Raw genomic sequence first — 7,640 nt, forward strand, 5'->3', positions numbered from 1 at the left:
TTTCTACAAATCAAGGTTACACACACCAAGATAAGAAATAACAGACACCAACTTCTTCAAATGCCCACAAAGGTGTAGGAGTATTCTCCACAGAGGGGCAGCGGAGGAGAGAGGGGGGGCTTGGTTTCCCGGCAACCCAGGGGGAAAAGAAAGGGAAGGGAAGGGAAGCCTGGCCTCTCAGCTTCCATAGCTCAGAGGCATTCTGGGACAGGAAAAACAGAGTTACAAACTTCCGTGTTGGAAAGAAGGGTTCTCTTCTCTCAACCCCGTGCTTTCCTGGGCTAAAGAAACTTCAAGCAGCTGGAAATGCCAGCAGGGTCCTCTCTTTACTCTATCCGGCCTCTCGCCGTGGGGCTGAGGAGAGAAACTTCAGTAACCACGGTAACCTGACACCAGGTAAACAGTTAGGAGAAAGAGAAGCTGGGGGTGGGGGGAGGATCACAAATAAAAGATGGGAAAAGATACATTTCAGGCTATCAACTACAACATCTCCCCCTAATTTTTTCCAAAAGAAGGAAGGGAACTTGGTTTTACTTCTTCAAACCAAGGGGAAGGGGTTTGGGGTGTATTGGGATTTGGGAATTCCACAGCATTTATCTGAGGTGCAGGAGAAATTAACTTGGTGGTAGTGGTAACACACCAACGTTGCAAAACAGAAAACATAATCAAAACAACAACAACAATTGCAAAAAACCCTAAAACAGTCCGGAAAACAGAAGACAGCCATCCTGAAAATCCCCATCCTGAGAAAATGTCCACAAAACTGTCATGCTGGGGATGGTTTCTTCCTAAAATACAGGTTAACAAGGAACAAACAACATTAGCTGAATTCATCAATAAACAGATTCAACAATGGAAAGTCAGGGTAGAATGGAGAATCTGGATTTCCTTCTCCACCCAAATACCTGTTTGTTCTTTGAACTTCTGCCACTGAAATATCGGGGGGTCTTGTGGGGTGTTTTTCAATGTACGGTTTTACCCACCTCTGTGGGACCCACCGCAAACCCAGGGGTGTTGATACACAAGCGTATCCTCTTCCCCATGTCACTAATTTGTAGGGACCTTCAATTTTTCCACTATCAGGGTCTCTCATCCGCACTGGTGGATGTTCCTTGAGCTTGTGTTTGCCATGAGGGGAGAAATGCTTAACCACAGGGGGGTTTTGATCTTCCATAGAACAATTTAAAAAATTGAGAGTGAACAGGGCTTTGCATAATCTTTCCTGTGGTGTTAACTTTACTCTGTCTTTCCATTGATTTTTCAAAACTCGTTTGAGTGACTGGTGTGCTCTCTCTACTATTGCTTGACCTGTTGGAGAGTGTGGGATTCCTGTCTTGTGTCTCACTCCCCATTCCTGCAAAAATTCCTTAAACACTTTGGAAATATATGCTGGTCCATTATCTGTTTTAATTTCTTTAGGGATTCCTAGTACAGAAAAAGCTTGCAACAGGTGCTTTGTGGCATGCACACCTTTTTCTCCTGCATGGGCTGAGGCAAAAATTGCTCCCGAGAAGGTATCAATAGATACATGTACATATTTTACCTGTCCAAATTCAGGAATGTGTGTTACATCAGTTTGCCATACTTCACAGCTTTCAAGTCCCCTTGGATTGACTCCAGCACCCAGGGATGGCAGAGCTGAGTGCTGACAGTGGGGACATGTGGCCACAATGGCTTTGGCTTGATCTCGTTTCAGATTAAACTGTCGAATCAGGCCTGGTACATTTTGATGAAACATTTCATGGCTTAATTTTGCCTGTTGAAACAGGTCAGGGAGTCTGGCCAGCCCAACAGGGGCAGCAGCCAGGGAATCAGCTCTGTCATTCCCTTCTGCTATGAAACCAGGTAATTCCATGTGCGACCGGGTATGCATAACAAAGTAAGGATGTTCTCGATGGGACACTGCATAAATCAGTTTTGAAAGCAATTCAAACAAAGTTCTGTTTGAGATCTCCTTGAGGACTGCATTTTCTGCTCTGGAAACCACTCCTGCTACATAGGCTGAATCAGTGACCAAATTGAATGGTTCTGAAAATCTCTCAAATGCTCTAACCACTGCTGCTAACTCAGCAATTTGAGGGGATCCTTCCACATAATCAACATCTGATTCCCACTGCTGCGTCTGAGGATCTTTCCAGGTCATTACTGACCTTTGGGATGCTCCAGAAGCATCAGTAAAAACAGTCAAAGCTTCAAGGGGCTTCTGACTCCTCTTATCTTTTGGTACCAAATGAAATTTTGAATTAAACAATTTGTGTGCAGGGGCATGAACTGAAATCTGCCCAGTAAAATTCTCCAGAGCAATTTGCAGGGTCTCTTGATTCCTCAAGAGGTGCTCAAACATTTCCCTGGTCATCTTCACTGAGGAGGTTTCTTCCTCAGAGAGGCTTAGGGGCAAATGTATACATGAAAAATCACAGCCAGCAAGTTCTCTCATTCTCAGCCTGGCCTTTCCAACCAGCTGGGCCATCAATTCCTGTGGCCTTGTAATATTTTTGGACCGATGGTGACTGAGAAAGACCCACTCAATTATTATCAAATGGTCTTTCTGGTCCTTGTCCCACTGAAAAATCAACCCCTGAAGGTGTGGCAATTTCCCCATTACAATAAATTTGAAAGGCAGCTCTGGATGGCATCTATGTGCCTGTCTCTTTTCCATCATACTGCTTACCTTCTCTAAAGCATCCCTGGCTTCTGGAGTCAGTGTCCTTGGAGCACTCAGCTCATCTCCCCCTTTCAATAAATTGAAAAGAGGGGCTAGGTCATCAGTGGCAATGCCTAGCCAAGGCCTAACCCAATTCAGTGTTCCACACAGAGAGTGCAAGTCGGCTAAGGTTTTGGGATTGCTGTTAAAAGCCAATTTTTGAGGAACAATTGTTTTTGCAGTGATTTCCAGACCTAGGTATTTCCAAGGAGGCATCTTTTGTACTTTTTCCTCCTGAAGGGTGAGTCCTGCAGTTGTTAAAACTTCGATCACCCGGTCCAGTGTGGACTGGAGCAATTTTTCCTGGGGGGCACACACTAGCACATCATCCATATAATGCAGGATAATGGCTTCCCCCACCTCAGCTCGCACAGGGGATAACAAGGTGGCAACATACCATTGGCAAATCACAGGTGAATTTTTCATCCCTTGGGGAAGGGATTTCCAATGAAACCTTCTCATTGGGGCTTCTCTGTTGAGGGAAGGCACAGAAAAAGCAAACCTGGAGGCATCTATAGGGTCTAGAGGAATTTTGAAAAAGCAATCTTTGATGTCAATCACAGCCAATTCCCAATCTTGAGGAAGCATGGCGGGAGACGGCATTCCTGGCTGAAGAGGTCCCATGTCTACAATGACTTTGTTAATTTCTCTCAGATCATGAACTAATCTCCACTTGTCTTTCCCTGGCTTTTTAATGACAAACACTGGGGAGTTCCAAGGGCTAAAAGTAGGTTCAATATTGCCTTGGGCCAATTGCTCATCTACTAACTCATTTAGCGCCTTTAATTTCTCTTTACTCAGCGGCCACTGGGGTATCCAAATTGGGGAATCTGTGGTCCATTCTAGTTTTTGGGTCTGGTGCTTCTCAGTGGCCGCAATCAAAAATCCTGAGGTGTTTTTGGAATGTGAATGCGGACTCCCCATTGGGACATGACATCTCTTCCCCACAGGGGAACCTGGAAATCAGTGACAATGGGGCGAATAGATGCTATTTGCCCATCAGGTCCTCTAATCTGAATGGGTTCCTTTGATATCTTGGCCAATTGGGCTCCCCCTATACCTTGGATGTGGCTAACCATCGGTTGCAGTTCCCATTGTGGTGGCCATCTCCTTTCAGGGATGACAGTCACATCTGCTCCTGTGTCTATCATGCCTGTCATTCCCATGCCTTCACTACCTTTCTTCAAATGGCATGAGATGATGGGTTTGTTTTCTCCCACTGCTTGAGCCCAGTAGATCTGAGGTGCTGCATCATCTACTGGGATCCCTGATGGAATGGGAATAGCTTGAGCAATTACCTGCCCTTGTGCCAGGTAGAATGGTGGGTTGATGCACCGTGCCAAAAGGATGAGTGCATCCAAGTCAGCTGAAAGAGTGACAGGAGAAATTTCAATCTCTGGGGGTGTGTTTTTTGTGTCCCCAATAACAAGAAACTTACAATTCAGGTCGGGGGTCAGTTTTTCCCTCAGTGGGTCAACGGAAACAACTGTCCAGTGGCGAGACCTAAAAAAATGATCTTTCACAGTAAACAATTTGAGAGGTAATTTTGGCTTCCAATCTTCATAACCCTTGATGTTATTTCGGTGGCAGAAGTCAGACCTGTGAGAAATGTCACGTTTAAGACTGTTATCACATTCAATTTTCCCTCCCCCTGTGACTTCTATTCCACTTGTGTCTCTGCGCGGAATAGACTCGCGCTGGGTATCTAGTTTTTTTGGTTCTGAGGACCCCCTCCCTTTTCCCGGTTTCCCTGCCCTTGCTTGTTAGGATATAGCACTTGGCAGAACTTTGCAAAATGTCCTGGCTGTCCACATCGATGACAGGTGAACGGTCCCTTCGGCTTGGCTGGCGATGGCAGAGTAGGTACAGTTGTGGCTGCAATCCTTCCTGGGGTTCTCTGGGAATCCTCAGTCCTTGGCATTGAAGTGCTGATTACATCCGTACACATCTCGATTAAAGTTGTCAAGGTCGGTGGTGGATCCTTCGGCAGCACCCGAATCAGAGCTTTGCAGGCTTCGTTCGCATTCACTCGAGCCATTTCCAACAGCAAGTCAGAGTGCAGGGTGGTATTCTGCACTTGTCTTTCAATCTGTACCTTTAATCTATTCACAAAATCTACAAATCTTTCATCAGAACGCTGTTTAACTTGAGCATAGGGAACAACAGATTCAGAAAGAGGAATACTGAAAAATGCTTTCTCTGCAGCTTTCTTTATTTTCTCTCTAACTCCTTTTGGCAAATTTTGGGCCTGGTCAACAGGTTCACTCCAATCACCTTCGCCACATAAATGATTCATGGTAATTATTTTACCCCTTTCATCTAAAGCCTCAAAATCACTGCTCAGTAATTCTCCCAAAAGGGTTTTCAACAATTTTTTCCAAGCCCCTTCCCAGAGCAAATATTCTCCTGGGGATAGAAGGCAGGAAAACAAATCCTTCAAATCATGTGGGACCAATTGGTTGGAGGAGAGGGTTGCCTTTAAAAGACTTTTAAAAAATTGGCTTTCCTTTCCAAACTCCTTTGCTGCTTTGCATAATTCCATTTTCAATTGAAATGACATTTCATTCCATTCTGGTAATGTTCCTCCCCTCCCATAAGTTACAGGTGCTGCAAAGAAGGCAGGTCTCTGTTCCTGGTTTGTCCCTTCACCCCCTCCCTTCCCCACTCTGTGTGAGCTGGAGGGAGTGACCTGGGAGCCAGCAGCAGAGAGAGGGCAGGCGGGGTTGCAGGGGGGGTAGGAGGGGTCAGGGGCAGGGTGCCTTGGGAGGGAGACACCCCTGAGGGGTGGGGCGGAGGCAGAGGAGGGAGGGTCTGGAGGACCAGGAGGGGGGAGGTCTTGGGGGAGGAAAGGGTTGAAGGGGGGAGGGGAAACAAAGGGATTGTGGGAAGAAGAAGCAACTTGGGGGTCGACCATGTGCTCACCACCATTTTGAAGTTCCTGGGCCCTTTGTGTAACACTTGGGGGGAGACTCCCCGTGTGGTCTCCTCCATTTTGTGTACCCAAAAGACCACCAGGAATAAAAGGAGAGGAATATTGAGGGTAAAGAGGGGTAGGAGAGGGAGCTGGGATGGGTTTTAGGGAAAGGTTTCCAACAGCTTGGCCAGAGCTACTGGAACAGGGGTGCTGAGAGGACTCTCCCAGCTTAGGGTAACAGGGTTGAGGTAAAGAAACAGGGTTATCAGGGTTAGGATTGGATAACCTTTTTTCTTCTTTTTCAATAAGGGTTAGTCTAATCAAAACAAACAAATGGATTACTTTCTCTGCTGAACTATCTCCAGCATTCACAGATTCAGTCAATTTTGTCCCCACTCTGTTCCAAAAGGAAACAGAAGTTATATCTGCAGGAGACACTTGAGGAAAATTTAAAAAAACCCAATTCACTAATTTTTTCACCTTTTTCTTAGAAAACGGTTTCTCTCCAATTTGCAAAATGCCAATCACTTGATTAAAAATCCCCCTTTGTGCTACAGACAGTCTTGCACCCATCTCTGTGATCTCACCTGTCCGTTGCAGCTATTTCACCAACGGCTCCAAACTGCTCTGCATCCAGAAGTTTCACCTGGGATGGGACTCTTCTCTCACCCACTCCCTCTTCACCACTTCCCCCCTTTGGGGAATTCAGTCTTCTGAATGCTCCTGCCGTTGTCTCGCTCTCAAAAGCAGCCCCTCGGTGCTTAGGGGTTCTTGCTTTTCTCCCCAGCACGTCTTCCACTTAGAACAGCGAAGAGACGCTTCTGGGGTAGATGTCGTCCCAGCGGTGGTCAGAATCTCACCTTCCGTGGTTCTTCTGTCCCCTTCATTGAGGGACAGGCCAGCCCCATGTTGGGCGCCACCTGACTCGATCTTCTCGAGTGTGACCCGGCTAGCTCAGTGATGAGGTTTCTCTTCACTCGAGTTTTGAGCCAGCATATGTTTGTGAGATTCACTGATTTTCTTCAAGAATTCAAGTCTATAGAGCGAGTAAAGAAATCAGGGGGGGACTCTCTCTCTGGTTTGCATTCCACAGTTTATTTCTGTGAAGGGGAATCCAAGGGACGAGAGACCAAGGATTTGGGGTCTGGGGGGTCTCTTTTAGCAGGGTTTCTCGGAGGGAGGGAACATCAGAGAGAGAACCAATTATTTTTCTCAGTTAGTACATCTTACAAACTTTCTACAAATCAAGGTTACACACACCAAGATAAGAAATAACAGACACCAACTTCTTCAAATGCCCACAAAGGTGTAGGAGTATTCTCCACAGAGGGGCAGCGGAGGAGAGAGGGGGGGCTTGGTTTCCCGGCAACCCAGGGGGAAAAGAAAGGGAAGGGAAGGGAAGCCTGGCCTCTCAGCTTCCATAGCTCAGAGGCATTCTGGGACAGGAAAAACAGAGTTACAAACTTCCGTGCTGGAAAGAAGGGTTCTCTTCTCTCAACCCTGTGCTTTCCTGGGCTAAAGAAACTTCAAGCAGCTGGAAATGCCAGCAGGGTCCTCTCTTTACTCTATCCGGCCTCTCGCCGTGGGGCTGAGGAGAGAAACTTCAGTAACCATGGTAACCTGACACCAGGTAAACAGTTAGGAGAAAGAGAAGCTGGGGGTGGGGGGAGGATCACAAATAAAAGATGGGAAAAGATACATTTCAGGCTATCAACTACAACAGGGAAAAAGTCCGGTCCGGGTTTTCCAGGTTGCCGACTCCATTCCGGCCTCTGGGAAAAATCCGGTCCGGGTTTTCCAGGTCGCCGACTCCATTCCGGACTCCGGGAAAAATCCACTCCGGGTTTTCCAGGTTGCCGACTCCGTTCCGGCCTCCGGGAAAAGTCCGGTCCGGGTTTTCCAGGTTACCAACTCCATTCCGGCCTCCGGGAAAAATCCGGTCCGGGTTTTCCAGGTCGCCGACGCCATTCCGGCCTCCGGGAAAAGTCCGGTCCGGGTTTTCCAGGTTGCCAAATCCATTCC

At 47.0% G+C, this 7,640-nt stretch overlaps 1 long non-coding RNA gene across 1 annotated transcript; it reads right to left on the bottom strand.

Annotated features, from left to right (window-relative positions):
* Positions 1–4,141: 4,141 nt before the first annotated feature.
* Positions 4,142–6,975, bottom strand: LOC147655081 (uncharacterized). The gene is made up of 2 exons (XR_015283770.1): positions 6,206–6,975; positions 4,142–4,819 (listed from the first exon to the last, which is right to left on the bottom strand). It is a non-coding gene; the product is annotated as an uncharacterized LOC147655081 (long non-coding RNA).
* Positions 6,976–7,640: the final 665 nt, after the last annotated feature.

This window comes from Cyanistes caeruleus, chromosome 2 (assembly GCF_971803275.1).
Source record: "Cyanistes caeruleus chromosome 2, bCyaCae1.hap1.1, whole genome shotgun sequence".
Lineage (NCBI taxonomy): Eukaryota > Metazoa > Chordata > Aves > Passeriformes > Paridae > Cyanistes > Cyanistes caeruleus.